We start from the raw sequence: 14014 nt of genomic DNA, 5'->3' as shown, positions 1-14014 counted from the left end.
GCTTCTTTATAAAAGGTTTACCAGCATCAGACACGGACAGCATTAACTATTACTAACAATAAGCAATACTGACAAGGATAAAGTATCCATATGACTAATTGGATATGAACTGAGACCTTCTCCTGTTGTCATATCTATTTTTGCTACATCAAATGTATTTAGCATTGTTGTAATTTGATCTGATGAAAACAAAATAAAACCCCCTCAAAGTTAGAGAAAACTGAGATATGTTTCAAGATACTTCATATTGGACCAGATAAACTATCATCACGTCTTCCCTTGATTCTTTAGCTGTTAGTAGCTATCAGGACCCTGGCTGTGCCGCTCAGTTGTAGCCCAACTTTGAAGAAGCATAATTAAAACCACAGTTCTCCTTCAACTAACTGACAAATACTGTTAAGATATGATCAAAAGTTAATCATTTTAGAAACGCTCAAAACTTGGTGAGTTAGCTTGATAACTGGTAACTTAGTGTTCTTATGAAAATACTGTCAAGTTGTGTAAAAAAAAAAAAGTTGGCTGCACGGCGTCAACGTGTTAGCTCGTTAATGCGTTGACAGAGATTTGCTTTGTTAATGCGGTTATGGTGTTAAGGTCATTTTAATGAAATTAACACTGACAGCACTAGCATATATATATATATATATATATATATAGTCAGATGTACTTTGTTGTAAGATATTCAGCACCACAACTGTGTTAAGAATGTGCTTGGTAATGTAGGGCGACAATAATCACTGCTGCTCCATATCTTCATTTACATCTCTGCAGACGACCGTTTTTAACAGATGAATGTGCTGTGGAGGCAGAGACAACTGTGAGCAATGCAGGAAACACATCTTGATAATAAAAAGCTTGATTGTTCTATTGTTCAACCAAGAGTTGTGAAATCCAAACCTAGAGAATACAATATGAGCTCTAATAACAGTCTTCACAAATTTATCGCCTCCATTTCATTTATTAAATCCTCCTTTATTTTCCTACCGCTTCTCTCCTGCTCGCTCCTCAATTCATTCATTTATTCCTCCCCTGTGGTTTCTGTTCTAAGCCAGTGGAGATGATGGTTTTAAGTCTCCGAGTGCTGGTCCCCATTAGCAGCAAACTAAAATCTGCCTCTCTGACTGAGATGCTTTTGTTCAGCATGCCTGCTCATCACTATTGTTCGACGCCGGGGCTCCTATCTGCAACCAAAAACCTCTAATGTTTAATAGCAAAGAGGCATCTTTAATGTGGCTACATGATATGGGAAAGAAAAGATCTGAATGGATTCCAAACGATGAGAAGCGAGCACAAAGTACAAATGAATACAAAGCGTACAAATGACACACAGAGAGACGAGACAGTGGGATTCACAGTTTCCTGGAGAAAACCTGTTATTGCTCCAAATCTCTGCAAATGAAAAGACAAAATGTGAAAATCAGCTCCAATCAAAATGGTTTCGAAGAGAAGATACTGAAACTTTTCCAAGCGATTGTTCAAAAATGTGTTGTTTAAGATATATCAGTCTTTACTGTTTATGTATAATAATGGCATTAAAAGCTACATACAGTCATTGCTCTGTTCTGTATCTCACCACAGCTACAGCTGCCCACCATGTGGAAAGAATCCCAATTTGCAGTTTTAAAATTAGATCCTGCTTTAACGCTGCTCACGCCAGCTGATGAATGATCTTCATCTTCATTAGTCTTCATTCTAATAAGCTCTACTTCCTAGACACACTAAGCTACTATTAGCCAAACTGTAAACACTTGCCGTGTGATTAACTAAAACTAGCACGCAAAAGTTTGCGTGTCCACAAAAGCAAAGTCAAGTTTAACACAACAATGGTGGAAAAAGTGGTCTTTGAATTTTTGAAGCCTGCAGGAAATTTAAATGATGTCTAAGCCGTTGTGAAAGATCTTTGTCACAAAGGGAAGCTGCTCTGGGATGCAGCTGAAAAACCCATTCAGCCAGCAATGAGGGGTTGATTTTGTGCTTTGAATTGAGCAATTGGCAGTCAAATTGTCATTTGTGGATATTGACTGAATGCGTCGCTCCTCTCTGGGGAAAGAGACTCACTCATTTTGCATCTAAATTTGTTTACCAACTAAAAAGCAATCACATCATTAAAAAATGAATCCTGTGATACATTATATATGATGAAAGGCGGTGAAACACAATCCTTCCTAGAAGCTGAGGATTGTTTCCCTCAGCACTTACAAGCAAAAACACGAACAGGTGACAAATTAATGGAAATAAAAACACAAGCTACGTCGGTGCTTGGTGGTTTGACTATGGTGATGACAGACAAATCTCCCAGGTATTCAGATATCCGATGACGTTGCCTGATAATCTTCACCATCATCAGAGCATTCAGTGGGGCCTCATGTCCTATCATCCCGGGAGAAACCATTCCACTCAGGACAGAATAATTCGTGTATATAATAATTTGACTTGCAGTGACCGTTCTGTCTAAGCGGCCAAGAGAACCCAAACCATGGCAGCAAAATGCTCCCACTGAATAACACAACCACCAGATCCCCTCACTGTTGGTGTCAAGGGTTTAATCTTTCACCCACGTGGACTAGAGACGTTCCTTTTTCACAGGGTCCAGTATTGTCCACAGAGCTATTGCGTTCAACAGCAATCTCAAACTGCCAGTCGCATTGCTCAGTAACTAAACCAGACTTTAAATACAACAGCAATGATTGGCTCTTTGTGCTGTGTTCATACAAAGTCAGGTTAGTCCTCCCTTGCAGGTTTGCATTCACTCACGCCTGCATTGCCTGTTTACAACGTTCTGTTACAAATACAGACGAAAACATTGCTGCAACAGAGACAATATGTCAAAGAGGGGAAAACCTGAACAAAGGTCTAGTGAAGGCCTGTAAGAGTCTACTTGTCACACACATGCCTAGTCTATATTTTGGCATTTGATGACTCTGATAGCATAAAAGGGATTATTTCCAAGTTTCAAAGTTTGTACTAGCTAATAATAATCCAACAACCTATGAGGCGAGAAGCCTTTACACTCCCTTCCCTTCTCAAACTCAAAATCCCATAACTGCTATTAGCTTCTGGTAGACTCATCCAAACACCATTAGCAGCCATCCACTATAAGTTTTCATTGCCTATAAAACCATTGTTACTGCTGAGAAGCTGCAGTGCTGGTCTGCTCTGCTTTATAGCTGCTGCTGCAGATGCTTACACTGTCCTTACCTCTGCTTTAAGAGGCAGCACACGTCCTTGAAACGCTTGTTTTGTGCTGGCAAACAGATGTGTCCTTGGTCAGCGTGAGCCTAATATACAATATAAGGGTACACAACACAGGACACAGACAGGATACCTTCACACTGATATTCATGGTGCTATTATACCTAACCTTGTACAGTGTAAGATGCTCCACAAAGAACTCCAGTAAAACAGACACCACATTGTAGTTAGTCCTCATTTTTGGTCTTATAATTTACCCACACATGTCTTGAGTTTATTATTAAAGGGGTTAAAGGCAGGATAGAGCATGCAGGACAGAGAACAGCCAGCCACTGCAAGCAATTAACTGAGCTATTCTCACAGGCACACAATCTGATATTACATGAACTTCATGCTCAGTAGCTGGCAGATTAAAAACAATTTGATGTCCAATTGTGCTGAAACGTGCACTCTCAAATGATGCTCAGTGAGGTCATTTATGTGAAAGATCAGGCTGCTGCACAGGTGTGAAAATGCTGCACATTATAATTATGTGGTGCCTACTCGAACTGAACCGGAACAGAGCACTGTGCTAATGCTCTGTTTATATCACAGGCAAAATGTGAAATGCAAGGTTTGCAGGTCTAGAGATGAATACAAACTCATGGCTTTAATGCTCTGTCATTTTACTTTCCACTCAAAAGACCACTCACCTCAAATCCAAAGCACAAATGTCGCACACAGTTTACACTCCGAGTGCAACAGCAGGGCGCAGTCTGTACTCAGGGAGTGTAAACTGTAGTTGGGCTGAAGTTGGTTTGATTGGTTTGACAGCAGATTCTTACTGGCCCAAAAGATTTTTCCATTCATGGCATAAAATCCAGTTTATGGGGAACTTCATTTGTACCCTTAGGGTGTGCTTTAAGGTGGGCCTGCCTCATTATGAGGATGCAGGGTTTCCCTCGGGTCTCACTTATGTCCGAACCTCACTCATTGGTGAAAACTCCAAGACTGCACCATCGAAGTAGCTCAACATGAGGCACCGCGATGGGACTGAAGTAAAGGTTGATATCATCATAGTGGCTTTTATCTGCTTACAGGTAAAAAGCTCAATCAGCGCTTCCCGTGCTAACAAACCCAACAACCTGTCTGTAACCGCTAACACGTTGTACCTGTTGTATGACCAGTTTCATGTTTTATACAACTTCAAACACTCATCGTGTCACTTTATATGTCTCAGTTTCTATCAAGATACAAAACTCTCCCCTAAGACCCCCCCCCCCACACACACACACACACACACACACAAATTCATTTTCATATCTTGGTGAGGACATCTCTTTGACATGCTTTCCCTAGCCACTTACCCTAACCATCAGCTAAACCTAACCATAACCCAACTGTAACACTGACACTAAAAACACATTTTGAGAAAAATGCCTTCAAATTTGTGGGGGCAGGTGTTTTGTCCCCATAAGCGACTGTTGGCCCCCACAAGTATAGTGGCATGCCAATTTTCTGTCCACACAAAGATGTCTAAACATGTACACACACAAACGCACACACATGTACAAAAAACAGCATCATGCTCATCACACGTTCTTCGTGTGCTCTGTCAATATAACTGCAAACACACAAACACACAGACATTAGCAACACACATGCCGCTGTCACTTCTGTGTGTGTGTGTCTGTGTGTGTGTGTCAGACAGCAAGAAAACTGACAGACGTGCAACAAAGTACAGCAGTAACCATCTAACCTGTGGTGGCTTCAGAATGACAGAGGCATTATGAGTGTGTGGGTGGTGTGTGTGCCGTGTTTGTCCGTGTGTTAGCCTTGTTAAAGATCCATTTCAATTCTGGAAGATTCAATATTTATCAAATAGAGACGCAGGTGTCTGCCTGCGGGATCTGAAATTACCACAGAGGATGAACGAGAAATGGAAAGAGAGGGAGGAAGAGAGAGAGGGGAGCTTCTGTAGCTTCTCCTCAGACCTCTGATCATTCCTATGCTTAAGTAGGTTTCAAGTGGTGCATTTAGAAAAAACTCAGTAAGAGCAGTCATACTCTGGACCCCCGGTGGAAGAAAACATCAGTTACTCTGCAAAAGCGATCCTACCTGCTTCAGAGGGTTTCAGTATCTCTTCAACAATGTCAGCCTCTCACGATGAAGTGCGGTAGCGATGTGATGACTCGATCAGGAGCAGCCTGAAAAAAAAGAAGATTTTCATTGATTAAAAATCTTTTTTTGGTTAATTAAAATGAGAATTCAATGTCATGTTAAACCTTATCTGCCAAGTCTCGATGCAGGCTCAATCATCCAGGCAAGGAAGTCCCAAAAAGTTGATTCTGTTCACCTGGACATAGATATTTCGCGCATCCAGGTAATAATACTAATACTAATACTACTACTAATAATAAACAGTACAGTGTGGTGAAAGTGGTGAAAATGCTACGTCCAGATGAACAGAATCAACTTTTCGGGATTATCTGCCAAGTTTTCAGGTTCTTGGTATCGATATATACAAAAACCAACTGCAGTTACAAACAAGCTGCTTTTAATTGAACACCTTTTGAGAAGCTGGGGAAAAAACAACTTTTTCACAATAATATAGTTTCAGAAGATTTTTGACAAATATACTGAGGCTGGACATTTTATACCTCAAGAATAAACTCACTTATTAAAAGTAGCTACTACCTGTCTGCTCGGCCTCACATCCATTAATCTGTGTCACTAATTATCATCATTATCAATTATCACTAAAGTGATAATTTAGCACTCACATCTTGCACAAATATATTCCATCCTGGATCCAATAAAAACAAAACAAAAAAACTGAAAAAGAGAATGAAACAACAGCACAAAACATTAGGTAGAGTTGTAAAACAATGCATGATAATAATAATAATCCATTCATTCTCTTCCGCTTATCCTTTTTCAGGGATGCGAGGGGCTGGAGCCAATCCCAGCTGTCTTAGAGAGGCAGGGAACACCCTGGACAGGTCGCCAGTCTGTAGCAGGGCTAACACATAGACACAGACAATCATTCACACCTATGGGCAACTAACCTATCCCCACTAACTGCATGTCTTTGGACTGTGGGAGGAAGCCACAGTACCCAGAGAGAACATGCAAACTCAAAGATCCTGGAACGGTGGAATTGAACTTAGGACCTTCTTGCTGTAAGGCAACAGTGCTAACCACCATGCCCAATAATAACAACATTAATAATAATAACTTTATTTATATAGCACTTTTCAAAACACAGAGCTACAAAGTGTTTTACAGTTCAAATAACACTAACCTATAAAATCAAGTTTTCAGCATTCATAAAACAAACAATGTGAGCCGACCTGACTGTCTGAGGAAGGCTGTTCCACAAAAGCCTCAAAAGCACGATCACTTCTGGTCTTAAAATCAGAGCATCAAAGCAAAATGATGTCACAGTAGCTATTCTATATACAGTGTGTGGCTATAAAGTTAACATAGAGGTGATTTTAGAGCCCTTCATGGCTGTCGCCATAGTGGCCACACCATGTTACTACAATTTGATTCCATTACCCAAAAATAACTTTTCTCTTAATTGGGGCGATCGTGGCTCAAAGAGTTGGCAGTTCGTCTTGTAACCGGAAGGTTGCCGGTTCGAGCCCCGGCTCAGACAGTCTCGGTCGTTGTGTCCTTGGGCAAGACACTTCACCTGCCGCCTACTGGTGATGGCGCGATATGGCAGCCTTGCTTCTGTCAGTCTGCCCCAGGGCAGCTGTGGCTACGACTGTAGCCTCCACCAGTGAGTGAATGAATAGTGGAATTGTGAAGCGCTTTGAGGGCCCGCTATATAAATGCAATCCATTTTTTAAATTATTATTATTATTACTAATGTGAAAAAGGACTCTGTTTATCACTCGAGTATATTCCATCTGGTCTGCTGACATTTGGAAAGTATAGATGAGCTGTATGATTTTGCAGAGAGCCAGCAGGAAGCCAGCTAGCTTGGCGAGAAGAAATCTGATCTGAGCATGTTCTCTATGGGCTTCACTTAGAAAAAGCAACACTGTGGAAGCTGTGTTGCGTCATGGTACCAAATGGAGGAAGACTGGAAAGGTTTTTTTGGCGTCTGCATCATTGAGCAGCTGTCATTTGAATGCATGAGGCTTTTGGCTGTTTGTGAAGATAAAAAACAAACTCCGCAGCACAGTATGATGCTTCTGCATATTCTACCTTTTATAAGTTGAAAATTCATGTCGGCTTGTTCCCTGCTCGCAATAAAGTGCAAACATTCAATAAAGATTGTGAATCGGGATCATGAGGTCACACATCAAACATATAGCTTTGTGTGATGTGACTGGATTAACAAGACAGAAGAAGATCTAAATGATCATGAGAGATTGAGGTCTATTCAGCAGTTAGATATGATCCCCTTCACTTAATCTCGCTAACATCTGAATCAAACGCCACCCCTCGTCTTCAACACCCAGCAGCTGCGCGTGAATAAAAGCAAAGCGTCCTCCCTCTTGCTCTCTCCGAGAGTGCTGATATCGATGATGGCACAGCGAGGATGTCAGCGTTTCACTTTTAAATGAGCAAGTCAGGATGCTAGAGTGTCAGCTCCAAAGGAAGCCCTTTGTACTGCAGAGGCCAATGTGCCTGGTTAATGAGACTGTGGCTCAGACCCGGACAGTGAGGCCTTGTGGGAAGAATGCTGTCGCTCCTCTGGTCTTATTAAGATGAGAGGAGAGATAAGTAGATGGGAGAGAGTAAGTCTGGCTCTGTTCACTGTCCAGCCCTCCTCTGTCTATAATCTGCTCTGCTGACATTGTGCTACATTCAACTGTAATTACGCTTTGGGAGGAGTTGTCATCCACAGTGGGAGACGTGATACTGAGGATAATCATGCTCATAATGATAACCAGAACTTTACAAGATCTAATCTAAAGGCGGCTACAGAGATTTTCAGCAACTGTTTTGAATGCCACACTGTGCAACATCGATTTAAAGACTCGGGTTTGATATATAAAGTGTGGATTGGCATTTTGAGCAAATGTACCACTGAGTATTTGCTCTCCATGATTGTTGGTATATACTGTAGAGCAGCGGTCCCCAACCTTTTTTGCGCCACGGACCGGTTTATGCCCGACAATATTTTCACGGACCGGCCTTTAAGGTGTCGCGGATAAATACAACAAAATAAAACTAGTACCGGTACCGAAAAAAAGAAGATTTATTCATAACACACGTGAAAAGACCCAGGAAAACCGAGTAAACGATAAAAACAATAACAAAATAACGCTGAAAACCGATAAAAACCCTGAAAACCATACATTTCATACCTGAGCCTCAACTCTCGCGGCCCGGTACCAAACGACTCACGGACCGGTACCGGTCCGAGGCCCGGGGGTTGGGGACTGCTGCTGTAGAGTATGGACTGGACCTTCTGGCTGAGAAACTGTGGGAAATTACACATGCATGTGGCAGGGTAAGCCCACCATAAAGCATACCTGCTTAATTTTTCCCTTTTAACTAATAATAACCATAATTTATGAAATGAATGCCATGCTGCATTTAAATGGCCTGTATTTGTATAGCGCTTTACTAGTCGCTAAGGACCCCAAAGCGCTTTACACAACCAGTCATCCACCCATTCACACACGCATTCACACACTGGTGATGGCAGCTACATTGTAGCCACAGCCACCCATTATTTAGACTAGAAAATAGCAACTGAGACCAGAAGAAAACATGTCAGAAATTACAGTTTTTTTCCATGGACTTCTGGAGTTGCCCACTGGTCTTTACTTTGTCTTTACTTCTTAGATTTGGAAACTACATCCAGCTTTATTCATGCAGTCTGTGGTAAAAAGAAAGCAAAATGCACAAATAGTTGCATAAACAATTAGATTTTGTGCATCCATCATTTAATGACTATTCACTTATTCAAACATCATGACCTTCTGTACGATTTAAAATGTAGATCTGCATGGTGATTCTCTAATATCTGCTGTTTCACAGCCTACGATGAGTGTGCACTTCCTTGTTTCCTCCGATGCTGCGTCCTACTTAACTTTCATGATAACACCTGGAGGACACATGCAAACAAACAATGTGCCAAAACGTAATTATTTGTTCTTCTTTGTTGAAAGAAGTCTTTCACTTTGCATTTTTTGCCTCCATTTATTCTATTCTGGTTTTTTAAAGTATTTCACAGTTGCACCAGTGTCACATTAATTAGTCCCACTGTGAGATCATTATTCTAACTTTTGCCCTTGATCAGAACAGGAGGGACTGTAACAATGGCCAACTTCTCGCATAGTGCAGCTGGAGTGGTGACCAATGATACCACCACAGTTCTGTCACGCTGGTCATGTTTCATCATGAACAATGAAAAATGGCACAGTTTACTTTCAGCTTTATTCATCTTTAATACATCAGATAAAGAGAATGTTATTATTTTTTCCTCAAAAGCACTGGCTTTTGTTCAAAGTCTATAATTTATCTATAATTCACTGATTACAACAAGTCCTTTGAAATTAAACATGACACTGACAGCTTGCTCTCACCAAATAAAAATGATCTGTAGGAGTCCAGAATTAGTGGACCAGCCAGCAGCAGCATTTTTGCTCACCTAGCTTGGTGTGGGTTTGTCCTCGACATTACATTAACAGAAATAAAGTTAAAGCCACTGAACTACTTTGGTAAAGGAATAAAAAACAATTTAACAGAAATTCCACTGTTTACCTGATCAGTTCATTCATGTAAAGCTCCTCCTATATGGACTTTGTGGCTGTAAAATCTGATAACCGCACGTCTTTTGTCTTTCTCCGATCATAATGACTATGGCCACTAGTTAAACAGAAACAATGGGTCACAATAAACTGCTCAAATAACCTAAAGAGTTGGAGAGAAACTTGCTGTGATGTGAGTCAATCACTCTGTCCAATTCAGTTCCAAAGTCATGTTTGCAAGTGAACTGGCTACACGGACTGACTCCATTGCATGGACTTATAATTTGGTGCCCTCTTACTGTTTTTTTAGATACTACCAGACCAGCCCATTTCTGGCTTCTCGCCATTGGCTACAGATCACTTTTAAAGCATATCGTTGTCTGTCCCCAAACTACATTCAATTCAGTTCACCAAATCTCAACAGTTGCTTCAAGCTCGGAGCTTCATATTGTGAGGTAAACACCATACCATAATACAGAGAAAACAATCAGATGCCCTTCTATGACGAGTACTTGGTGACAATGGGAAGGAAAAACTCCCTTTTAACAGGAAGAAACTTCTAGCAGACCTGGGATCAGAGAGGGGCAGCCATCTGCCCAACCAGTTGGGGGAAGAGGGAAGGAAGATGGGACAAAAGACACGCTGTGGAAGACAGCCCGAGATTAATCATAACTCAGGATTAAATGCAAAATGCTGTGTAAACAAAGCTGCTCTCTTGATGGCACTCTCACTCGGTGTTGGCTCTCTCTGCAGTATTTGTTCTGTATGGCTTCATTTGTGTAGCTTGTTTTATTACAGACCTTTAAATAAAACTTATTTTGTAGTGTAACCTTCAAGTGCTTTATCCAAAGTACAATTTCTGCTGAATCAGTTTCAAATTATATTCACTGATTGTATCTTTAGGGATTCACTAGCTTAGCGTAGCTGCTAGCGTAGCTCCTAGCCTAGTCACTAATCACACGGCTTCCTCCTCTTTCTTGATCACTGAGCCTCCTTTAGTAAAAACAGTCGTGTAATAAATAAGGCTGGAGGCCAGGCTCAGTGAGTTGGACCCCTGGGTCCACACCCCATTGTCCCAGGCAGCCAGGAAACTGGGTCAGCTGGGTGACGGTGAGGAGGAAGCGTACCCCTAAATAAAAACCCAGTACGCCACCAACCTGTTCACATTTGGAAATGTTCTGACCCAAGGCCAGAGCAGGCAACACTGAGGTAAGTGCTTTGGGACCATAAATAGTTGAATAAAGATAGATGGCATTAAAATCCAGGAGAAAACAAACACTTTCAGGTAAGACAAAGATAATATTAGTGCTGAATCAGACTCCAGATGTCTGTTTTCCTGCCAAAGCTGCCACTGCAGGTCAAATGACCTGCTACAGCTGACAGGAGGACTTTATTTTAACACCTTTGTCACTGATGCAAGAGCTGAAGATGAACTGCAAGTGAAACCATCCTCAATTCAGGTTTAGATAGGAAGATTGTTGTTGTCAGAAGAACCCACATTAGAATATTCCAATGAATAAACCAGGCCAGTGAAAGACGACTAGTGGGAAAGGTGAAGGAGAAGAAAGGAGCAAGCAATGCAAAAAACAGGACCAACAAAGGTTTGCACTCAATTAGAAAGAAGGGATGGATTATATGGTTGGAGAATACAGCTGTCCCTTAATGGCTGAGCAATGAGAAGTCACTTTGTGGAGCAAGTTCACAGACAGTCATTATCATCTGCAGGATTGCTCCCTGCGGTTATTCGATAGTTTCTGCATGAGGCTGGAAATCCCGGGATTATTTTGTGAGGGTGAACGTCTTAACTCTGCAGCTGGGCACTCACTGACCTCAGCTAACGGCATTCCCCCATCACTACCACTAAAAAGAAAAAAATATATTTTATTTGCTTTAATTACCCGTTTAACTTACACGCCCTCGTTTCATTTCAAGACAGCGTGAAAGTCTCTACAGCACACTGCAGTAATTTATGATCACTCCACTTTCTCTCATCGTTTGTCTCCTCGGCTGTCACAGCAAGTGGGAAATGCGAAGTCAGAGAGGTGAGACAGGGAGAAAAGAATATAGCGACTACAGTTGATAACTCATTAGCCCAGTGCAAATACATCAAAAGTTTTCAAACAAGTGTTAATTAGTCTAAAACAGAAAATGGACAGACGGCGACTGAAACCAAATGTCTAATGTACAGACACAGAGCAGTGACACAGAAAAAGACTTAAAATCATTCAAAAGCAAATGAAAGAAACAGAAAAGACTTTATCGTCTCTGGATAAAGTGCAGAAGAGGAGATCAGGTGGTGTGGGAAGAGATTTCCTTTTAGGTTTATGTGAGCTTTTTGTTTCCAGCGGTCGGCTCACAGAATGAGCAGCAGGTCTGATGACAGCTTCCTGATCATTTTGGTCCAGTTATAGCAAACCAGCAATAACGTTATTGTTGGAGATGCTGTTGAATTATAACTGGGGAGAGATTTGGAGGGATAATTGGTAGCCAGTTGGAATGGTGCTCACTCATTACAGGTTATCCTGTTGCTTTGTAGCATATAAAAGCTATGTTTGAGATAAATGTCACTTATTATCTTTCCACCTACAAAAAAATGCATTTTTGTAATGAAATTACTTATAAATGTGAGATTAGTTGGCTGCTTGAAACAAAACCTACTACTTGACTGGTAAAGTCTTTGGTTGAGTGCAGACAGCAGATGATGGATGAGTCACTGGATGAATGGCCAGGATTAAAGGGTGCTATTAATTAATGTGTGGAACTGATAGATTGATCAAACCGCTCTGCCATATTTCTTGGTGTTTAACAAACATGTGCTGTGTTCTCAAATGGAACAAGGAACTATAAAAAAAGAGAAACTTTGGAATAAAGTGCTCTCATCACAGCGATGACAACTCAGTCTAATTCTATTAATAACCATCATCTAGCACCCTGATTAAGTCACTAATCCTCTCTGCTCTCAGCTCCGCTGATTAACGCAGGATCACACACAGCAGAAACACGCTAAGTCTGACAAATTTACATGTGTTGTTCCCAGTCTTCACACATGCTGAGTACAGATTGAAGGATCAAAAGCCCATGTGTACAGAGCTACGCCAAAGTTTAGAAGATGCTTCAAAAAGAATGCCATGAATAATTTTTATTCATGAATCGAAATTCGAAAACCTAAATCAAATCAATATTTGCTTTAATAACGACACCAGCCCCCTCAACACTTGTGCAGTTTTTCGAGGTACTTCATTCCCGCTGGCTGTATACATCATAATGCTGTACAGTGACTTTGGGATTAGATGCTCCCCGATGGTTCTATGTGATAGATGCAAATCTAAACTAAACACCTGAAGTGCCAAAAACATCTGCACATTGATCTGCATCTGTCAACAGGTGGCATGTTAATAGAGTCGCACTGTGTTCTTTTTTTATGAGGTTCAAACTAGCATCAAGCTCCAGAGCTACAGAGTGAAGTCAGCTCAGGGGTGCCAATCACCAAAGACTCCTAAATGTCCAACTTTACAGCACAGGCATGTTTACAGCCTGCTATGAAACACAGTGTAGGTCTAACTTAGCTCATTTCTCCTTTCATAACAATTGTAAAGAGAGTGAATATTTTTCATAACTAAACAATGACTATAGCAGTAAAGTCTAAAGGTAGGGCAAGGCTGGCATTACTCACTGAACTCAAACTTTTGGGACACTTATTTGAGAAACAATATGGGTTGGTTTGAGGTAGCTAGTTTTCAATCAATCAATTTATAAGCACATTTAAAAAACAACACAGGTTGACCAAAGTGCTGAACATAATAAAAAAGTAAAAAGTAGAACAAACACACACAAAGAACAAAACAAAAAAACCCCAAAAAAAGTGTTTTCAGACGGGTTTTAAAATGTCAAGTGTTGGAGCGATCCTAATTTCAAGAGGCAGACTGGTCCAAAGTTTGGGTGCAGCAATCGCAAAGGCCCGATCTCCTCTGTTTTTTAGCCTGTTTCCAAACTAGAAGCAACTTATCAGCTGACCTGAGAGTTCTATTCGGAGTATTTTTAGTTAACAGATCAGAGAGTTATGACGGAGCTAATCCATTTAGAGTTTAAAAAAAATATCTTAAAATCAATTCTACAATGTACTG

General features: G+C 40.9%; 1 protein-coding gene across 4 annotated transcripts in view; it reads right to left on the bottom strand.

Moving 5' to 3' along the window:
- LOC146372860 (leucine-rich repeat and fibronectin type III domain-containing protein 1-like protein) overlaps positions 1-14014 on the bottom strand; it is a 393992-nt gene that overhangs the window by 115338 nt on the left and 264640 nt on the right. For all 4 annotated transcript variants that reach the window (XM_084950758.1, XM_084950759.1, XM_084950760.1 and 1 more), the window contains one exon: positions 5290-5378. The gene's annotated coding sequence lies outside the window, so the exon portion shown is untranslated. The remainder of the gene's footprint in view (positions 1-5289; positions 5379-14014) is intronic.

This window comes from Perissodus microlepis, chromosome 14, assembly GCF_051167445.1.
Source record: "Perissodus microlepis isolate ML-2025 ecotype Zambia chromosome 14, ASM5116744v1, whole genome shotgun sequence".
NCBI classification, from domain to species: domain Eukaryota; kingdom Metazoa; phylum Chordata; class Actinopteri; order Cichliformes; family Cichlidae; genus Perissodus; species Perissodus microlepis.
This window is presented reverse-complemented; position numbering and strand designations above follow the sequence as displayed.